The sequence below is a fragment of the Enhydra lutris genome, unplaced genomic scaffold (genome assembly GCF_002288905.1).
Source record: "Enhydra lutris kenyoni isolate GAN:26980312 unplaced genomic scaffold, ASM228890v2 scaffoldscaffold62, whole genome shotgun sequence".
Lineage (NCBI taxonomy): Eukaryota > Metazoa > Chordata > Mammalia > Carnivora > Mustelidae > Enhydra > Enhydra lutris.
In genome coordinates this window covers 4,618,183-4,635,093 of record NW_019154146.1, presented here as the reverse complement: position 1 = coordinate 4,635,093, position 16,911 = coordinate 4,618,183, and positions in this window count along the sequence as shown.

Here is a 16,911-nt window from a genome sequence, read left to right as displayed (position 1 = left end):
GTGGTTGATTTTCTGTTTCTAGAGTTGCTGTTCTTCTTCTCTTCGATCTCCCGTTGCATTTGTAGGTGTTTGCAATCTTAGATAAGCTATCTAGCTGATCTCCCGCTACCTGAAGTCGTCTCAGCTGCTATTCTCCGCCATCTTGACTCCCTCTCCATTAATTTTTTTTAAGATTTTATTTTATTTTTTTATTTGACAGAGAGATCACGAGTAGGCAGAGCAGCAGTCAGAGAGAGAGGGGGAAGCAGGCTCCCTGTTGAGCAGAGAGCCCGATTTGGGGCTCGATCCCAGGGCCCTGAGATCATGACCTGAGCCAGAGGTGGAGGCTTTAACTCACTGAGCCACCCAGGTGCCCCTCCATTGATTTTTTTAAAAAGTGTTTTCATGGGGCGCCTGGGTGGCTTAGTGGGTTAAGCCTCTGTCTTCAGCTCAGGTCATGATCTCAGGGTCCTGGGATCAAGTCCCGCATCAGGCTCTCTGCTCAGCAGGGAGCCTGCTTCCCCACCCTCTTTCTCTGCCTGCCTCTCTGCCTACTTGTGATCTCCGTCTGTCAAATAAATAAATAAAAGTCTTAAAAAAATTTAAAAAAACTGTTAAAAGTGTTTTCATAGCCAACCTATGGTTGCGATTGACTACCAAGTGCATTCATGACATGAATATCGGTTAAGATTTTCATTTACATTAATGAGCAAGGTGTACGTGAAACAACAAAGATGTATGATGAACTTTACTGGTTCATCAGTAATATAAGAGACTACTTTTCTGAATTGGAAAATAGTTCTGAATCCCAGAACATCTACTTAAATTTTTGCCATTTACAATGTAACGGCTACAGACAGAAAATACTTTCAAATGTAATCTGCTTTATTGATGTTTTTCCACATGTCCTTATGTCTAGACAATGAACAAAACAGCAAGCCAAGCCCTGACTTGCAGCATTTGCTGATTTCTGTGGTATGAATTCTCCCATCATAGCTGATGTTGACCTGTCAACATGACTCTACTCCACACAGAGATGGATTATTAAACAGAGATGAATCAGCAGAGATTACCTAGAGATTATTAATAAATTTCTGTTAAACAACAGTCTTACAACATTCCTGTAAATTCAGCAATCAGCTCTTGAACTCTTGATAAGATGTTTTGCTCCTGTGAGAAGACTTACCAGTTTCCAAACTTGGAATATTATGAAGAAGGAAATTTCATTTCTTTTGGTCTTCACTCTGTAGCCAAATTAAAATAAAGTTGTCTTTTCTCTGATATTTGGTGCTTACAGCTTGTGTTCTATCACCCATACGTATGACAGTTATGATGCATTTGTTGAAGTTTCTGTTAAGGGTGAGTGGATGAAATTTACTGAGGTAAAATCCAAAGAAGCAACTGTTGATAAGCCTTTCACGTTATTAGCTTCTTCAAAGCAGTGCTGTTAAAGGATAGCAAAAGACATTTGTAACAACACATGAGCTTTATGAACATTCACAACCACATTATTTAGTCCACTTTTAAAAATATCGCTGTAAGTGTTCACAGTTATGTTGAGTTGGTCTCAATACTAAGAAGTGATTTACTACATGGTGCATTCACATACACCCTCCTCCTAATAAGTGGATGTTCAGTGTATGTGAAAGAAAGTTGCAGTGTCCTAGAGAGCACAGCACAAAACGAAAGTGATGCGGACCAGGAAGATCAGTGACCTCAGTAGAGCAGATGCTTTCTTCATGCCATTGCAAACTAAGTGTTCTGATTTGGTTGAAAATTTGAACACGGCATCTGAGACCACTTGCTCCTTATAAGATTACTGAAGGCTGCTGATTGAGCAGGATGGGACCTAAGCAACCATGTCATCTCTTTTTTAAATGCACTTGGGCTTTGAAGAGTTAGAGTTCGATCAAAGTCATTGAGCAGTATTTAAATCTACATTGGCGGGGGCACCAAAAAAAACTGCAGATAGTTTTCCAAAAATATGAACACAAAAAGTTCTTTTTTGCCTATAACGTTTACATGTTTGCCTCCTCCTAGACTACCCAGAGCATATACATCAGATTTCTTTCAGCAAAATTTACATAAAAACCAAACAAATGTAGACAGAGAAGGAATTGCAAAGCAGAAAGAATTATTTTAGCCTTACAAATAGGAGTATCAGCATATTTTCAAGTCTTGACTCAATCTCAGCATCTTGGAACCAATGGTGGTGTGGAAGGGTTATTTGATTCCATTTCTTGGCTTTGGGATACAACTATATCTCTGAACTGCTGTCATACTTTTGTACCATGGCCTGTGTAGACGTAGTAATGGGTTAACAGGTGAATCACATAACCTGAATAATTCAAGCAAAAAAATTTGTTATGAAGAAAGGCAATAAAGAAGTAGAAATAAGGAGGGAAGCCCTGGGTCTCCAAAGGGGTTGCTTTTTTAAAATAGACTGTAAGGCCAGCAGCTGAGGAAATGATTTCTATTGAAAAGGTAGTTTATTACTCGGAGTTTCCCAAAAGAGAGGGCATACCATGTTGGGGAGAGCCCTATGAGAAAGCTCCTGTCAGGTATGAGGCAGAGAAGGGTAGAGCTGTGGGGAAAGCCTTTACTGTGGTTTCTTGAGAAGGAATGGGTGAGGAATGGGTAACTAGCTTGAACAATTTCAGCGGGCTCTAGGGCACAAGGGCTGTCCCTCGGGTGTTTGAGGTCTAGCCCTGAGCCCTGTGGACTATGCACTCCCAGGAGAACTCCTTGGCAGGTGGGAGGAGGTCAAGGCTCGGGGGTACGGGGTGGGGTGGGGGGGAGCGGGGGGATAGGCGTGGGGGGAGGGGCTTCTCTTGGATGTTTGTGGTCACGTGGTTGTATCACTGGGCATATTCAGAAGCTAGAACCATGATTAATACAGTTATCGATGTTCAAAATGTTTCATATAGAATACTCACCTTCTGTTGAATGCTTATAACTTTCCCTTTGTCCATCAGTAAATTTTGGTGAGAATTTAACATTTACCTTATGTAAGATTAAAGGAGAATTCATGGAGTAGCAGTTTATATAATGCTCTAAGAGGCTTATGGTAAAAAGCACAAAACAGATTCAGTGTTTAAAATAGCAACAGCAAGCAAACAGCATAGATGCATGGCAGAGGTTAATTCTATAAGCCAAAAAGCTAATGTTTTGAGTGAAAAGGGGGAAAAAATCATACATTTGTACTTGCAGTTGTAAACAAGAAGGCATGCTGGGTAGGTAGCCTGAAGCTAGCCGAATTAGAAAAATCCTTTCTGAGACTTCCCTTTCCATTATTTATAGGATGGAGAAGATTCATTGTTTGGGAAACAACAGGGGCAGCTCTCTTTCTACATCCATTGACACAGGAAAACCTTCTCATGGAGGATTTATTTGAAGTCCTATGGTGATTTTTCCCCCCCTTGTACCTGGACATTTTGAATGTAAGAAAGTCAAATGACATAAAACATTACACTTGGGACTAAATCAACATTAAAAGGAACCAGTATTCTGAATAGGGTGGGGTGAAGTCAGGAGAGGAAAAGAATTTTTAATAATACATAGAAGATCTAAGTAGTGGGAAATATATTTGTTTAAGAAATAATCTAAAATAGTGGGGGAGTTTTTTATTTGTTTGATTATTGGTTTGTTTGTGTTTTGCTAAGATCAAATGTAATTTGTATTTGTACTTCCAAGAAAATGTTTATTCATTTTTGACATGGAATTTCTACTGAGGTGAAGCTGATTTTTGGAGAATATAGGACGTTAGAGCTCTAGAATTCAGAGTCCACCCAACTGGTATGCCAGGCTGCATCTTTTGATGTTGATTCCTCAGAAACTATGATTTCTCTAGAAAATTCTAAGCCTAGGAAAAATGTTAAGCACATTAGGCCTGTCCCAGGAGGAATTTCTTACTCGTGGCTTGATGCTGATTTGCCGACACAGCAGTTCTCACTTCCAGGAAAATCTCCTAATTACTCTTGAAGATTGTCAAATTCAATTCTAAGACAATGAAATTATTTCCCCAATCCACAACTAAAAACAAGTCTCATGACTTTAGAAAAGTCCATAGAATAATATCTAACTACTGATTCAAGTTGGGATGATTACCCTCCTCCGCCCCCCATTTGATGTCTTTTGCTTGGAAGTGTCATACCTGCGTTAATGTGAACAAATTTGAGAGGAAGTGGCCAGACTTTAGGGCAAAATCGGGGCATCATAGGTAATCTCAGCTCTTTCCATCTTTGACTCATCGAGCATACCTGCTTGATTCTTCTCTGTGTCTACACAGGGACCGCCAGAGCTTATCTGACCCACAGGGGAAAATAAAAACTGGCCACAGGTGGCTCCAACCCCAGTGCTGTTGCTGGTTAGTCTCCAAGAGAGTATGGATCATCCATCATCTCAGTTTCAAATCCCCAGAAGAAGGGTCTCAGTGGTCCAAATCTGGGGCTGGCAGAGACTAGGGAGCGGGTGCAAAGGGGTGCTACTGTCAAGTCCTGTGAGTGGGGGGCGATACCCAGGGTGGGAGTGAGGGGTGCTGGGCCGTGGAGGGCACAGCCCAGTGCTTTGCTGCCGGTGTCTGTGACGCTCAGTGTCTCAACAAATACCTTTGCCACAGCAAGTGTATGGTGTCAGCAACTGGTCTCAGAACCCTCTTTTTTTAGGACTCCACCCCCCACACACATCAGCCTGTGGACTTTGAGAAAACGCATCATATTCACCTAGTTTCTTCTCTAGGGATCCAGATTTAAAAAACAAACAAAACAAAACTCAGATAAGGCAAATAATCTCTTTAGTCACCCCCTTTCCTAATAAATGGACTCACGTTGTTTCTTTGGAAATGTGGATTGTACCATTTCCCTGCCCAACTGCTCCTCTGTCCCCAGCTCTTGCAGGGTGTATGGGGCCCAGGTGCCGGCTCTCCATCCCTGCACCCCTTCAGTTCCCCCACCCTCCTTCCCCCAACCACTTACAGGCCCATGTCAAGTGAGACATCTTCATAAGCGGATGGTGTTCTTGAGATGAGCATGTACGGTCTTTCAGAATTGCTTCCAACAAAACTACCTCCAAATCCACACTTTCACAACTGATCTTTGCTAGCTACTATGGTCACCTCTTTTGAGGATGTTTAATTCTAACTTTCCAGCTATTCCATATGGTTTCAAAGTGTATGAGGAAGATGGATTTCTCTGGGGGAAGTTTCTGGAGAGATTTCTCATGTACAGTGTTGGGTTTTAAGACACTATTAGAAGGTTCTGCCCTTATTCAGTGAGAACCTCCCTTTCCTTCATGGACTGTTAGTAAAGGGAAATAAACGTCTGAATGCATTATTTGCTGGGCCACTAATTGATCATTTGATGTAAGACTTCATAGGCTAGCCTGGAGCATGTTATATCAATTCCAACTTACAGAGGGAAATCCCTTTCTTCCTGAACAGAAGCACGCCAGGTGGAAGAAAACAGGTGGAGAAAAAAATAAGTTAATCCCCAGGCATTTTTCTACCCATGAACAGAGAAAATGTAAGAAAAATTCATATTTCACAGTAACTCTGCCCATCAAAACATGCAGACATATCTGTGTCTGGGAATCCAACCCAATCATATTAAAATTCTCTCTTCTTTGAGAGGAGGAAGAGCAGTTCTCATCTCTCTACACCACCTCCATGCAATAAATGCTCTTTCTTACACACACACATTGCTATAACCATCATAATTGCTATAGAAGCACAGGAATCACTAGATAATGTAGTTTTAAAGTACCAGAGTGAATTTAATGCTTAAAAATCTTTCCACATTCAAGCTGTTATTGTCACTAAATGCCATCCCCCCCACCCCACCCTCTGTAGAACAATAAACTTGGAACTTAGATGTGAGGATTTCAAGAGGTGATCCAAAGTAGTGTCTTTTATAGTATCTTCTGAGCTGCTTATATCTCCATCTCGATTTCAGGTTTTAACACGTGAACTATTGCAGTTATCCTTTCTGTGACCTTCCACCCCTTGGCACATGCACTCCCCTTACTACCTCTCAATGATTAGCTGAAAGAAATATCATAAGAATTAAGAGTTTCTCCATCTTCTTTTCCCAATTTCACTCTCCGAATTGCCAGTGTGCCCACTACCTCTAAAGCCACTCACATCATTCTGAATTATTTGGTACCCTATTTCAAATTTGAAGTCTTCTCCTGCTCCTCCCCACCCCCCCCCCATCCTGGTCTATATTTGAAAGCAACCCTTCGCCTAGTATCTCCATGAGTGCTCTGACTGCCCATCACTTCCCATCTCTGTAGTCATCTTGTCTCATTCATCAAGAATATTCTCGGGGCGCCTGGGTGGCTCAGTGGGTTAAGCCTCTGCCTTCAGCTCAGGTCATGGTCTCAGGGTCCTGGGATTGAGCCCCGCATTGGGCTCTCTGCTCAGCGGGGAGCCTGCTTCCCCCCTCTCTCTCTGCCTGCCTCTCTGCCTACTTGTGATCTCTGTCTGTCAAATAAATAAAATCTTTTAACCAAAAAAGAATATTCTCAAAGAGCACCTGGACAGGCAGACTCTCAGGGCTAGAGAACACACGGGTGCTTCTCAAGCTTCTCCCAGAGCAGTTAGTTGCTCATCATCAAGATGGAGACTGGATGGGGTTTGGTACCAACGGAAAGTAAAAATAAAATTTTCAGCGCCAAAATACTCAGAATGAACATGGTAATCAACGAAGACAGGGCGATAAGAAGTTTTTGTTTTGTTTTGTTTTTTTAGAATGAGTGGGTTTTTATAAACATGCTAAGGATTTGTCAGGAGCATGTATTCTTTGAGCTCCTTTTCCAGTAGTGAAATTGAGTTTCTACTGATTCATTCACCGTCTCGCATCCATCTTGCCCTGCCCCTAGAACCAGGGGAGTGTGTTGTTCAGATGGTTGGCTGGAGTTGCTAGTGCAGCTCATGGCTCTAGCACAAAGCAGTGTTAATTGTATAACAGGGGGAACAAATCCATGACCTTGGGACTCAGCAGCATAGTGGGTTTGCATATCTACAGAGCTAACCTGCTGGTGAGTATGAAACAGGTGTCTTGACTACAAAGTCCAGCATAACACCAGAATTTATGTGCCTGGAGGAGCAGGGATTTTGTTGTAAGTACTGCCTAATCATTGTTGGAACCCTATAAATATTAAACAGTAAGCACACAGCTCGATGATATTGCCGTCTGCAACTTATTTTGCATGTATAATTAGAATAAATGACAAATACATGTCAGTCTGTTCAGAGAGGGTGCGCATGGACAAAATTAATTGTTTAGTTTAAAATCTGAAGTGAAACTTGAGCAGTTCCATAGTAAAATGGCATTATGAATCATCCTTACATCCATCAATATATATAAATCTGGGTATTAAAAGCAAGTCAAAATAGTTTTTACTTAATAAAACATGACACATTGTCATGATGCTATTAATTATTGTTCTGTAGAATATTTCACTGTGTGTCTATGAATATTAAATACCTTTCTATTGCTCAAGAATTTTGAGACTTTCATGCTCCCCCTTAAAGTGGCGTTCTACCAACTGTTTTGCCATGATTTAAATCATTATTGACTCTTTTCAAAAAAAGTACACAGCAACCTCTAAAGCAGATGAGTCTTTGGAAGCGGCTAAGTGACCTCACTGGAGTGGGCACTGGATCTCCTGGTGAGCAGCATTTCTTATTGTGAGCCCTTAGCAATTTCATGTTTGTTTGAAGCAGAGCAACATAGTGCAAAAACAGATAGGGACTGGGGATTTTGTTCTATGATTTATCAACCGTGTGACCTTGGCTAAGCCAATTAGCCCTTTTGCTTATGTTTCCTTTTCTTAAAAAACAGGAAAACATTTGCTTTCCCTACTTCAAATATAAAGATAAATGAGATCATTTATGTGAAAGTGCTGTGTAAAAAGGCTCTGAAAACATAAGGCATTTGTTCTTTGTATAGCATCACATACCAGAAGGGAAATACGAGGGTGTGTTGATCTCTGTTAATGTCTGGTGTCTTCTGTTTGAATCAGTCCTGTTCATAAGTGGTCCTCGAGTTGGCTCCCAGAGACATCCTTGGTAGATAAATAGAATTGTGGGCAGTGTGGCTTAGCTAGGTGTGTGCCGGTGGATAGAGCTCTTACAGTAGAATCAGGGAAAACTTACTTACTAGAGGAATAAAGACCTACAAGAATATTTTTTTTTTAAATGTTTTATTTATTTATTTGACAGAGGTCACAAGTAGGCAGATAGACAGGCAGAGAGAGACGGAGAAGCAGGCTCCCTGCTGAGCAGAGAGCCCGATGCGGGGCTCGATCCCAGGACCCTGGGATCATGACCTGAGCCAAAGGCGGAGGCTTTAACCCACTGAGCCACCCAGGCGCCCAAGACCTGAACGAGTCTTAACTTAAAGGCACATTATGATTTCATTTTCCTAAAGTAGCCAACATTTGCTAGTAATGGTGATCTAACAATTCTACTGTAGATAAGATTGCATTATAATTGAAAATTGTATTTTTCCAGGGAAGTTATGGTAAGCTGTACTAAAACAGATTTCTTTTTGCTGTTACTAAAGACCTGCTCTATAGGATCCATTTTTCTTTCTCATGGATTTGAGGAGCAGAAATTTAACAATTACTTAATACTTATCTATGTAATGTAACGAGGAACAAGACATGATTTTGGCCACCTGGGATTTTATTGCATTCCTACCTCACCAACCCAGTTTGTCTATAATGGTTTCTAATTCAGTAAAATAAAAGGAAGATTCTGGAAAGCCTTCATAGTGGTCCTACTTTGGTACCAATAAGTACAAGAAAGAGAAGGTCCACTTGTCACTCTACTGCGCGTCATTGTCACCTTGTTTTTCAGATTCAAATTAAATTTCTTCAAATGTCCATTCCTCAAATAAGGGGAGACTCAGTGAGATCTCAGTATTTCCGGGGATTCTTTCATAGAGTTTAACTGGTTCCTAAACACTTCTGTTTTTGAGTTTTTGCTTCTGCTGACTCTGTTCTGCGTTTCAGTGATTTCTGCAAGCCTATGATGCCCGTTTTCCATATGTGTTGCCTTGCACTAAATGCTCCAATTCTCTTATATCCTTCTAGGTTACTACAATGGATGTTGGATTAAACTTGTGCTGAATTTCCATGACACAATAGCATTTACACTGAAGGCTTATAAACAATTTGACACTGAATTAGAAAAAGCTACGAAACTTTTGGAAAAAAAAATCTAAGTGACCTTGGATTTGGTGATGAGTTTTTATATATAACACCAAGAGAACTTGTGCTCTGACAAAGACACTGTTAAAGAATGAAGGGACAAGCTGCAGACTGAGAGAAAATGTTTGCAAAACGTATATCTGATGAGGGACTTGTACTGAAAATATACAAAGAACACTTAAAACTCAACTATAAGAAAATAAGTCACTCAAAATATAGGTGAAAAGGGCACCTGGCTGGCTCAGTTGGTTAAGCCTCTGACTCTTGATTTTGGCTCTGTTCATGATCTCAGGGTCATGAGGTCAAGATTCCCCTAGGGTTCCATGCTGGACATGAAGTCTACTTGGGACTCTCTCTCCCCTCCCCCCTCTTCCTCATTCTCTGTCTCTCTAAAATAAATAAGTATATCTTTAAAATTGTGTGTGTGTGTGTGTGTGTGTGTGTGTGTGTGAAAGACCTAAAAAGACATCTCTCTGAAGAAGATATACTATTAACATCTAATTTTAGAGGTTATAGAAAACATACAAGATAACATATAAAATGTTGGTAAAGATAGTATATAAAGAGAGTATATAAAACCAAGATAAAGTGCTGAACAAAATATTGGGAAGAAAAGTAGAAATAATGATGATTTTTGGATTTTGAAAATAAAATTATAGGAAGGGAGTTCATAAAATCCAAAGTACTAAAGGACAATTGAACAGGAAAAATCAATTTTAAAAAGTCCAAAGGGATGATGAGAGATCAAACAAACCATGAAAGAGGTGGAACAAATGGAAAGCATAAAGAAACATGGTAGAAATAAGACAATTTACTTGTTATTGTTGTATAATTCAACCTTTGTCACATAGATCATTCCAGCCTCCTCCCCCTTCCTCGCTGTATGCTTTCACTTGGATACTGAGAAATCTGGCTTCCACCAAACACCAATCATTTGTATAGCTGTTCTGGTGTAGTGGGCACCTGTGGCACCAGAATTGTTAGCTGGTGCCCCTGTGGGAACAGCTACATCAACAAGAGTCCAGTGTTGATATAGAATGTATTTTACTTAGTTTTATAGACTTGACTAATTTCCAAAATTATTTTGGTCTATACCTTTCTCCTCAACCCCTCTAGTGAGGTGGTTTCAAAATTTTACAAGACAGCAAAGTCACATTCTGACCCCCGTCCTGGGATCCCATAATCTGACATTTGTCTGTGGGCACCAAAAGCCTAGGGCTGCTTTAAAATGTAATCTCAAGGTTAAAATTTCTAGATCTTCTTATAACTGGAGACTTTTTTCCCATTTGCTGCTTGTGAGTTTCACTAAAATTGTGTCCATGCTGTACCTGACCCAGCGTCTGTGAGGCATTTTGTGGATGTCTCCTCTCAAATGCAATACATTTAAAGTTAATCTAGGTTTTCCTCCCACTTCTGAAACCTGTTTCCTCCCTTTTCCACACCATTTCCAGTTTACTTACATTATTTTTCCTGGCAGAGGCCAAAGATAATGTCTTAAACCTACTGGGTATCCAGTAAATTCTTGTTGATGGTAAAATTTTTGGTATATGTACTTTTCATGATTTTTAAGGTTGGTTTGTGTCCTGTATATTTCACTAAATGTTTTTGTCTTCTCCAAGAAGGAGATGATCATTTAATTGTTATTTGTCTTCCATCCAAATTCTGTGTTATTTTCCAACTTAAAAAAAAAAAAAAGAGTACATACTTACATCCTTCCCTTTCTTCATTCTTTGAATTTAACAATGAGAAACCAATAAAATATATTTTTTTAATGCTTTGACCTTGGTCTAGGCATCCTAAACTTATTTTGTATTCCTGATTTTCCCCCAAATTCTGGGTATCTACTTCTGCAAAAAGAGCCAAATCTCTATGCTTTCTTTTGTGCAACAAGCATTGTATAGCTTTATCAAAAAAAAAATTATATTTCCAAGTGAATTCTTTCTTTCTTCCTACTTACTAAATGTCCTTGTCTTCTGCCATCCCAGGTTTCTGTGAAGGGATTTTCATATAACTACCATGCACTGAGAAGCCAAGAAGCCAAGACCCATGATTGATTAGGACTGCTGCCATATATAAACTTGAAAATTTGCTCCTGTGACAAGATAAGCACAGACAAGAGACTCAATCAGAGTCAGCAGCTGTCAGATATTAAGGCATGCATTTTGGTCACAATTTTAAGGATGCTAACTGTTTTTAGCACAAAGGAGTTTTCATATGTACTCCCAAGGCAGGTGATGCACCATTGATGGAAGATTAGTAATTTTTTAGGTAAGAGTGATATGTCTGATTTGCTGTTAAAACATCACGCCTGGTAATGGCATTGTAGGGCTCTTTCATCAAAATGAGGTGTTGGTGTTTGCCACCCACACACTCAATTGGACTCCAGACATCTATTGATGAGGGTAGTGTGACCGCGGAGGGTTCAAGACAGATTGTCCCTGAGCAAAATGCCCCACTCATTTGCCACTGCAGGAAGAATGGCTCTAGAAAATCATCCTGTTGTTTGATTCATGAGTCCTGGGGAAAACACAAAGCTTTCGTTGGACTGTCATGCATTAATCCCTATCACACGTGCAAAATTAAAAGGAATTGTTTCCAAAGTCTGAGATTTATTAAATGGTCAACTCTTAAAACGAGAAGAGTGTGCTGTGGAGAGGAGATCATGATGTCACATGAATAACTTCGATTTCTATTAAAGTTAGAAATGGAAGAAGAAGAAGGAGGAGGAGGAGGAGAAGAAGAGGAAAAAGAGGAAGGAGGAGGAGGAGGAGGAGGGGAGGAGGAAGGAGAGGGGGGAAAGAGGAATGTTTTTTAACAAATTTTCCCATAGCTAACAAAAATATTAATTTGTCATGACCTGAATCAAGAAAGAAAATCCTCATTCTTTAGCCTTCACATAACTTCCCCTTTCTCCCCATTGAAGAGAGGGTTTAAAAAACCCCAGAAAGTCATTCAAAGGTGAATCTTATTTCACTTTATAAAGAAATGCCTCTTTTAAAAACATTTTTGTTCACAGGTACCACGAAGTTCTTTAAGAGTACAAATTATTCTCCTTTATCACTTGAGTGAAGAGAGAGAGAAAGAGAGACAGTATCAGCCCATGAGTATAAAGTGTCTTCTTTGGATAGGACTGGATGTACTTTTCCACTGGGCATCGTGCCCAGCTCATTGTAACTAGTATTCATTTTTTTCTAAATTGCAGCTTTTATTCCAGTCCCTTCAGAGATAATGGGACCACAAATCCTATTATCAGAAAGATTCTGCTCTTCATGTAACTGAGGGAGGATTTTTGTAGTGTAAGTAATGCATGTTCCCATTCTCTGGTATGCAAAATAAGAGCATTCTAGACACCCATGTTCCTGGTCTCTCTGTCCTTTACAAATACCAGCACTCTGCTTTTGAATGTCAACTCCAATGTCATAACATAATGAAAGAAACTTCAGATTATTCTTCTATGCTTCATCTATGCTTTCTTGGAAACGCAGCTAGCATAACTTCCTTTCTCTTGTGAGGAATCTTAACAAATGTCGAAGAAAATCACCAGTGATGTGAGTCAACAAATTGATGCAATGAGAAGAATAGAGAATTTTAAAAATGAACTTTTAAATTTGTTTTTAAATAAATCAGGGAATGTCCCATCTGTAAGTTGTTGTACCAGTTACTGAACTACCGTGGGTCTCAGATTTATGCTCTATGAACTCAAATTAATAATATTTACCTTAACTACATTACACAGTTATTAATAATAACAGCTACCATCTATTTGGCATTGGGAAATCTAAAAAAAAAAATGAAATTCAGTGACCAGTGAGAAGACAAGAAGTCGAATCTTGCGTTGGATGATTAATATTAAGCTTGCTCTGATCACTTTGCTTTTTTGCACCACATTTGGAGAAGGTTCCTTCAGTAGGATGCCCTTTTTATGCAAAAAGATAAAGGAGATCTTCAGTGGTTAGGTTAGCGCACAATCTGTGTGCTATGAATTGCTTGTTGCAGTTTGTTTTGCCTTCTTTGGAAAACAAATAAGGAACTAATTTGTTACTTAATGACAAATGAACTGGCAGCTTTATCAAGTGGTAAACCATTGTGCCTGACAAATTTACATAAAGAAATACAGTGCCAGGAGTCCGTGAGATTCGATCCTCCAGTGTAGGTCCAACTGTAATGTGACCAGTACTGGGGACACCTGTAATAGGTGAAGTACAATAGCTCTTGGGGGATCTGGAGGTACCAATGTCCGCTGTCTCTTGCTGACTCTTCAAGTACATACTGAACTGGTAAGTGAAGAACGGGCATGAGGGCAGAGTTCCTGCTGAGGAGGCAGGACGCCGGGCACGTGGATGACCAGCTCCTCAGGAGGACACTGGGTTTCTTTCCCTTGGAAAATTCTTAGGATGTTAGGTCCCTTGGGCCTCTTGAAATTAGGGACTAGTCATGATATTTAATTAATTTAGGGAGGAGGTTTAGACATTCTTTTTCAGCTATTAGTATATCTGTGTAGTTTAAATGCTGACAGGAAAGAGAAGGTAAACCACGATGATATATTTGGAGAGGGGCTTCCCTTCCTCTCCCATCACTCACTTCTCCCTCAGACTCGGTCTCCTTGCCGGTGGCCCCGCTTCAATTCCTCTGCACCACCTTACTGTGGTCTTCTGCTCTCCAACTCTCTCTTGTCTGAGTTATTCTTATGCATTCTTGCTAGGTTAATAGTATTTTATTTATTTTTACAGGAACACCACTGATTTTTGTCAGAAATCTGCCCCCAACCCCTCAATAGCTCTCCATTTGTGTAAACAATATATAGCCCAACTCTTTAACTTGATATTTAATGTCCTTAGTGAACTGGACCCCATCTACCCAGCTAAGCCTTGCTTGTCATTCCCTTCATGAACTGTAGGCTCCACAACATGGGGCCATTCTGGTTTTGATTCATAATGTCACTGGTCTGGATTGGTGGTCCTTTTATGTTCTGAGAGCCTCTGTAACCGCTTGCTTTGCCATACTAGAAACTATGGAAAAGATTTCCTCCATACTTGTATTCATGCAGAACATTTGGACTTCAGGGCTTGTCCCCAATGCCACTTCCACCCTGTGTCCTTAACCCCTGCACCTCCACTGCCAAAAACAGTAGCAGTAGCCCCCTCCAAGTCTCCACAGTGCTTTGTACAATTTAAAAGACAAAACATACCATTAATTCATATTTTAGAATTATACATGCTTGCCATATTTCCTCTCTTAGTGAATAAGCTCTTTGTGCTCAAGACATTTCTGATATATTTTTCTTCCTCTTTCAGCTTGCTACCTGCAACTGCCACTGGCAAATATTTGTTGAATGTAAGCATATTCTCCTTGCTTCTCCATATTCTGATTTGGGAATGACAGGATGCATGGGTATGCCTAGTTCGTTTTCAAAAACTCCATGCTTTTAAATTCTGACCCTGACACAGAACTCAAGATGATATTATAAAATATTCATGTACTGGTGCCATCATATCTCATCCCCACAACTTCCTTAAATGGGTCAGCTGAGTTAATGGATTATCTTCGTTTTAAGGATCATTTGAATATAATCTTTCTCCCCTCAAATTATTTCAATCACTGTGAGCTTTTGCTGACCTACTTTTGAACCAGTGGAGGAAACCTTCCCAGAGCCAACATTTGTAATTACAGGTTAGATACTAGTGTCATAGAAGTTACTGGCTACCATAGGCCATTTTTCTCACCAAGTCTAAATTAGGTAAGAGGATTCAGGTTCATTCACACATCATCTCTTGAGGCTCAAAAGGATCCCCCAGAACTGAATACTTCTTTGTGCCCCAATTCTGAGGAATTTGGCAGTTGGGAGAATAGAATACTGCCGCTCCCACCACCAAATCTGATAATGGAGAAAGTATTCAAATGTAGACAAATAGTATTCTTAAGTTAGAACCCTCAGTCCAGACTGACTGACCCCGTCAGAGCAGGTGCAGGACTTGGGCAGACATCACCCACACGGTTAGAGCTTGGACTACATGTCTGGCCCTTGGAGCTGACAACAACACACCTCCTCTGTGGACAGCAGCAGCCCTAGAAGGGGAGAGAGGGACATGGCTGACAGAGCCACTTTCTCTCTTTCTGAACTAGGTGATCAGATGGAGTCACTCTCCCTTTACTGTCTGAGGCTGGAGGGTTGACTAGTGACCACACATGTTGCAGGTAGATGGCCATTAAGACAGGAACAACAGGATTGGGGAACATCTCTCCCTTTGGCCTACATTTTGCTCTCTACACAATAGTGGTACACAGTGGAAAAAATGACAGTGGTTTTTTTGTTGTTGTTTTTGTTTGTTTTTTGTTTTTATCAAGACAAACATTTGATTGTCCATTTCAAAATTCCTGGCTGTGTGACTTAAAGAAGTCAATAAACTTCTTGAAATCTTAAATTCACCAATGTGAAATGGGAATAAAATAAGAAGAATGAGAAGAGATCATATTTATGAAAGCACTTTTTAAGCAATGAAATCTTCACAAACATCAATTAGCTGTGAATATGAAATTTATATCAGTTCTTAGGTCAAATTCTGTAGTCATTTATATCATCAGATATGGACCAACTTCTAGTTCTTTTGAGATTATTTGTAATAAAAGCTAGGTACTCCTTATCTATTTAATGAGACATAAGGAACCATAAACGAAATATATTAATGAAAACAAATACAAGTGAATAAATTACTGCATTAAAAAATAAAGACTGGACATGTATTGTAAGGAGCACTGGGTGTGGTGCATAAACAATGAATCTTAGAACACTGAAAAAATAAAATAAAATTTAAAAAATAAATAAATAAATAAATAAATAAATAAAGACCAGGGCACCTGGGTGGCTCAGTTGGCTGAACATCTGATTCTTGATTTCAGCTAGGGTCATGGTCTCAACGGTCATGAGATCAAGTCCCATATATCACTCCATGCTCAGTGGAGAGTCTCCTTGGGATTATCTCTCTCCCTCTGCCCCTCCCCTCACTTGTGCATGCTCTCTTGCTCTTTTTCTCTCAAATAAATAGATAAAACCTTTAAAAAAATAAAGATTATCAGATTATAAGAAAACAGTTATAAGAAAACAGAGCTCAGCAACATGTTGCTTTTAACATTTTCCAAGAAATAAGCTCTTGGAAAAATACTGGGAAAAGATGGACCAAGAAATGCAATAAAAAAATAAAATTTGCCAAAATGAGAATTATGTGTAATATAAAAATTATAATTTACAAACAAGGTGTAACAAATGAATGTTTATACCTATAAAAACTCATAACATTCTTAGGTATATTATGAGTCAAAACAGTAAAAAACAGATTGTAAAAAGTACTTCAAACAAAAATAACAATCTAGAATTTATGTACACATGACCAAACATGTGATATATCAGAAATGCATTCTTTTTCGCCCAAATGTATATTCAATAACACAAAGATACTCTTGTAATCTGACAGCCTTTATATTTTAATGGAGCATGCATGCAAACACACACACACACACACACACACACACACACACACACACACAGTTATATATACATGGTACAGCCATTCTCAAAAACAGTTTGGTGTTTCTTCCAAAAGTAAACATATTTTCATCTTATGATCCAGCAATTGCACTCTTTGGTATTTACATAAGGAGTTGTAAATTTATATTCATAGAAAAACTTGTATACAGATGTTTATAGCCTTTTATTCAGAATTT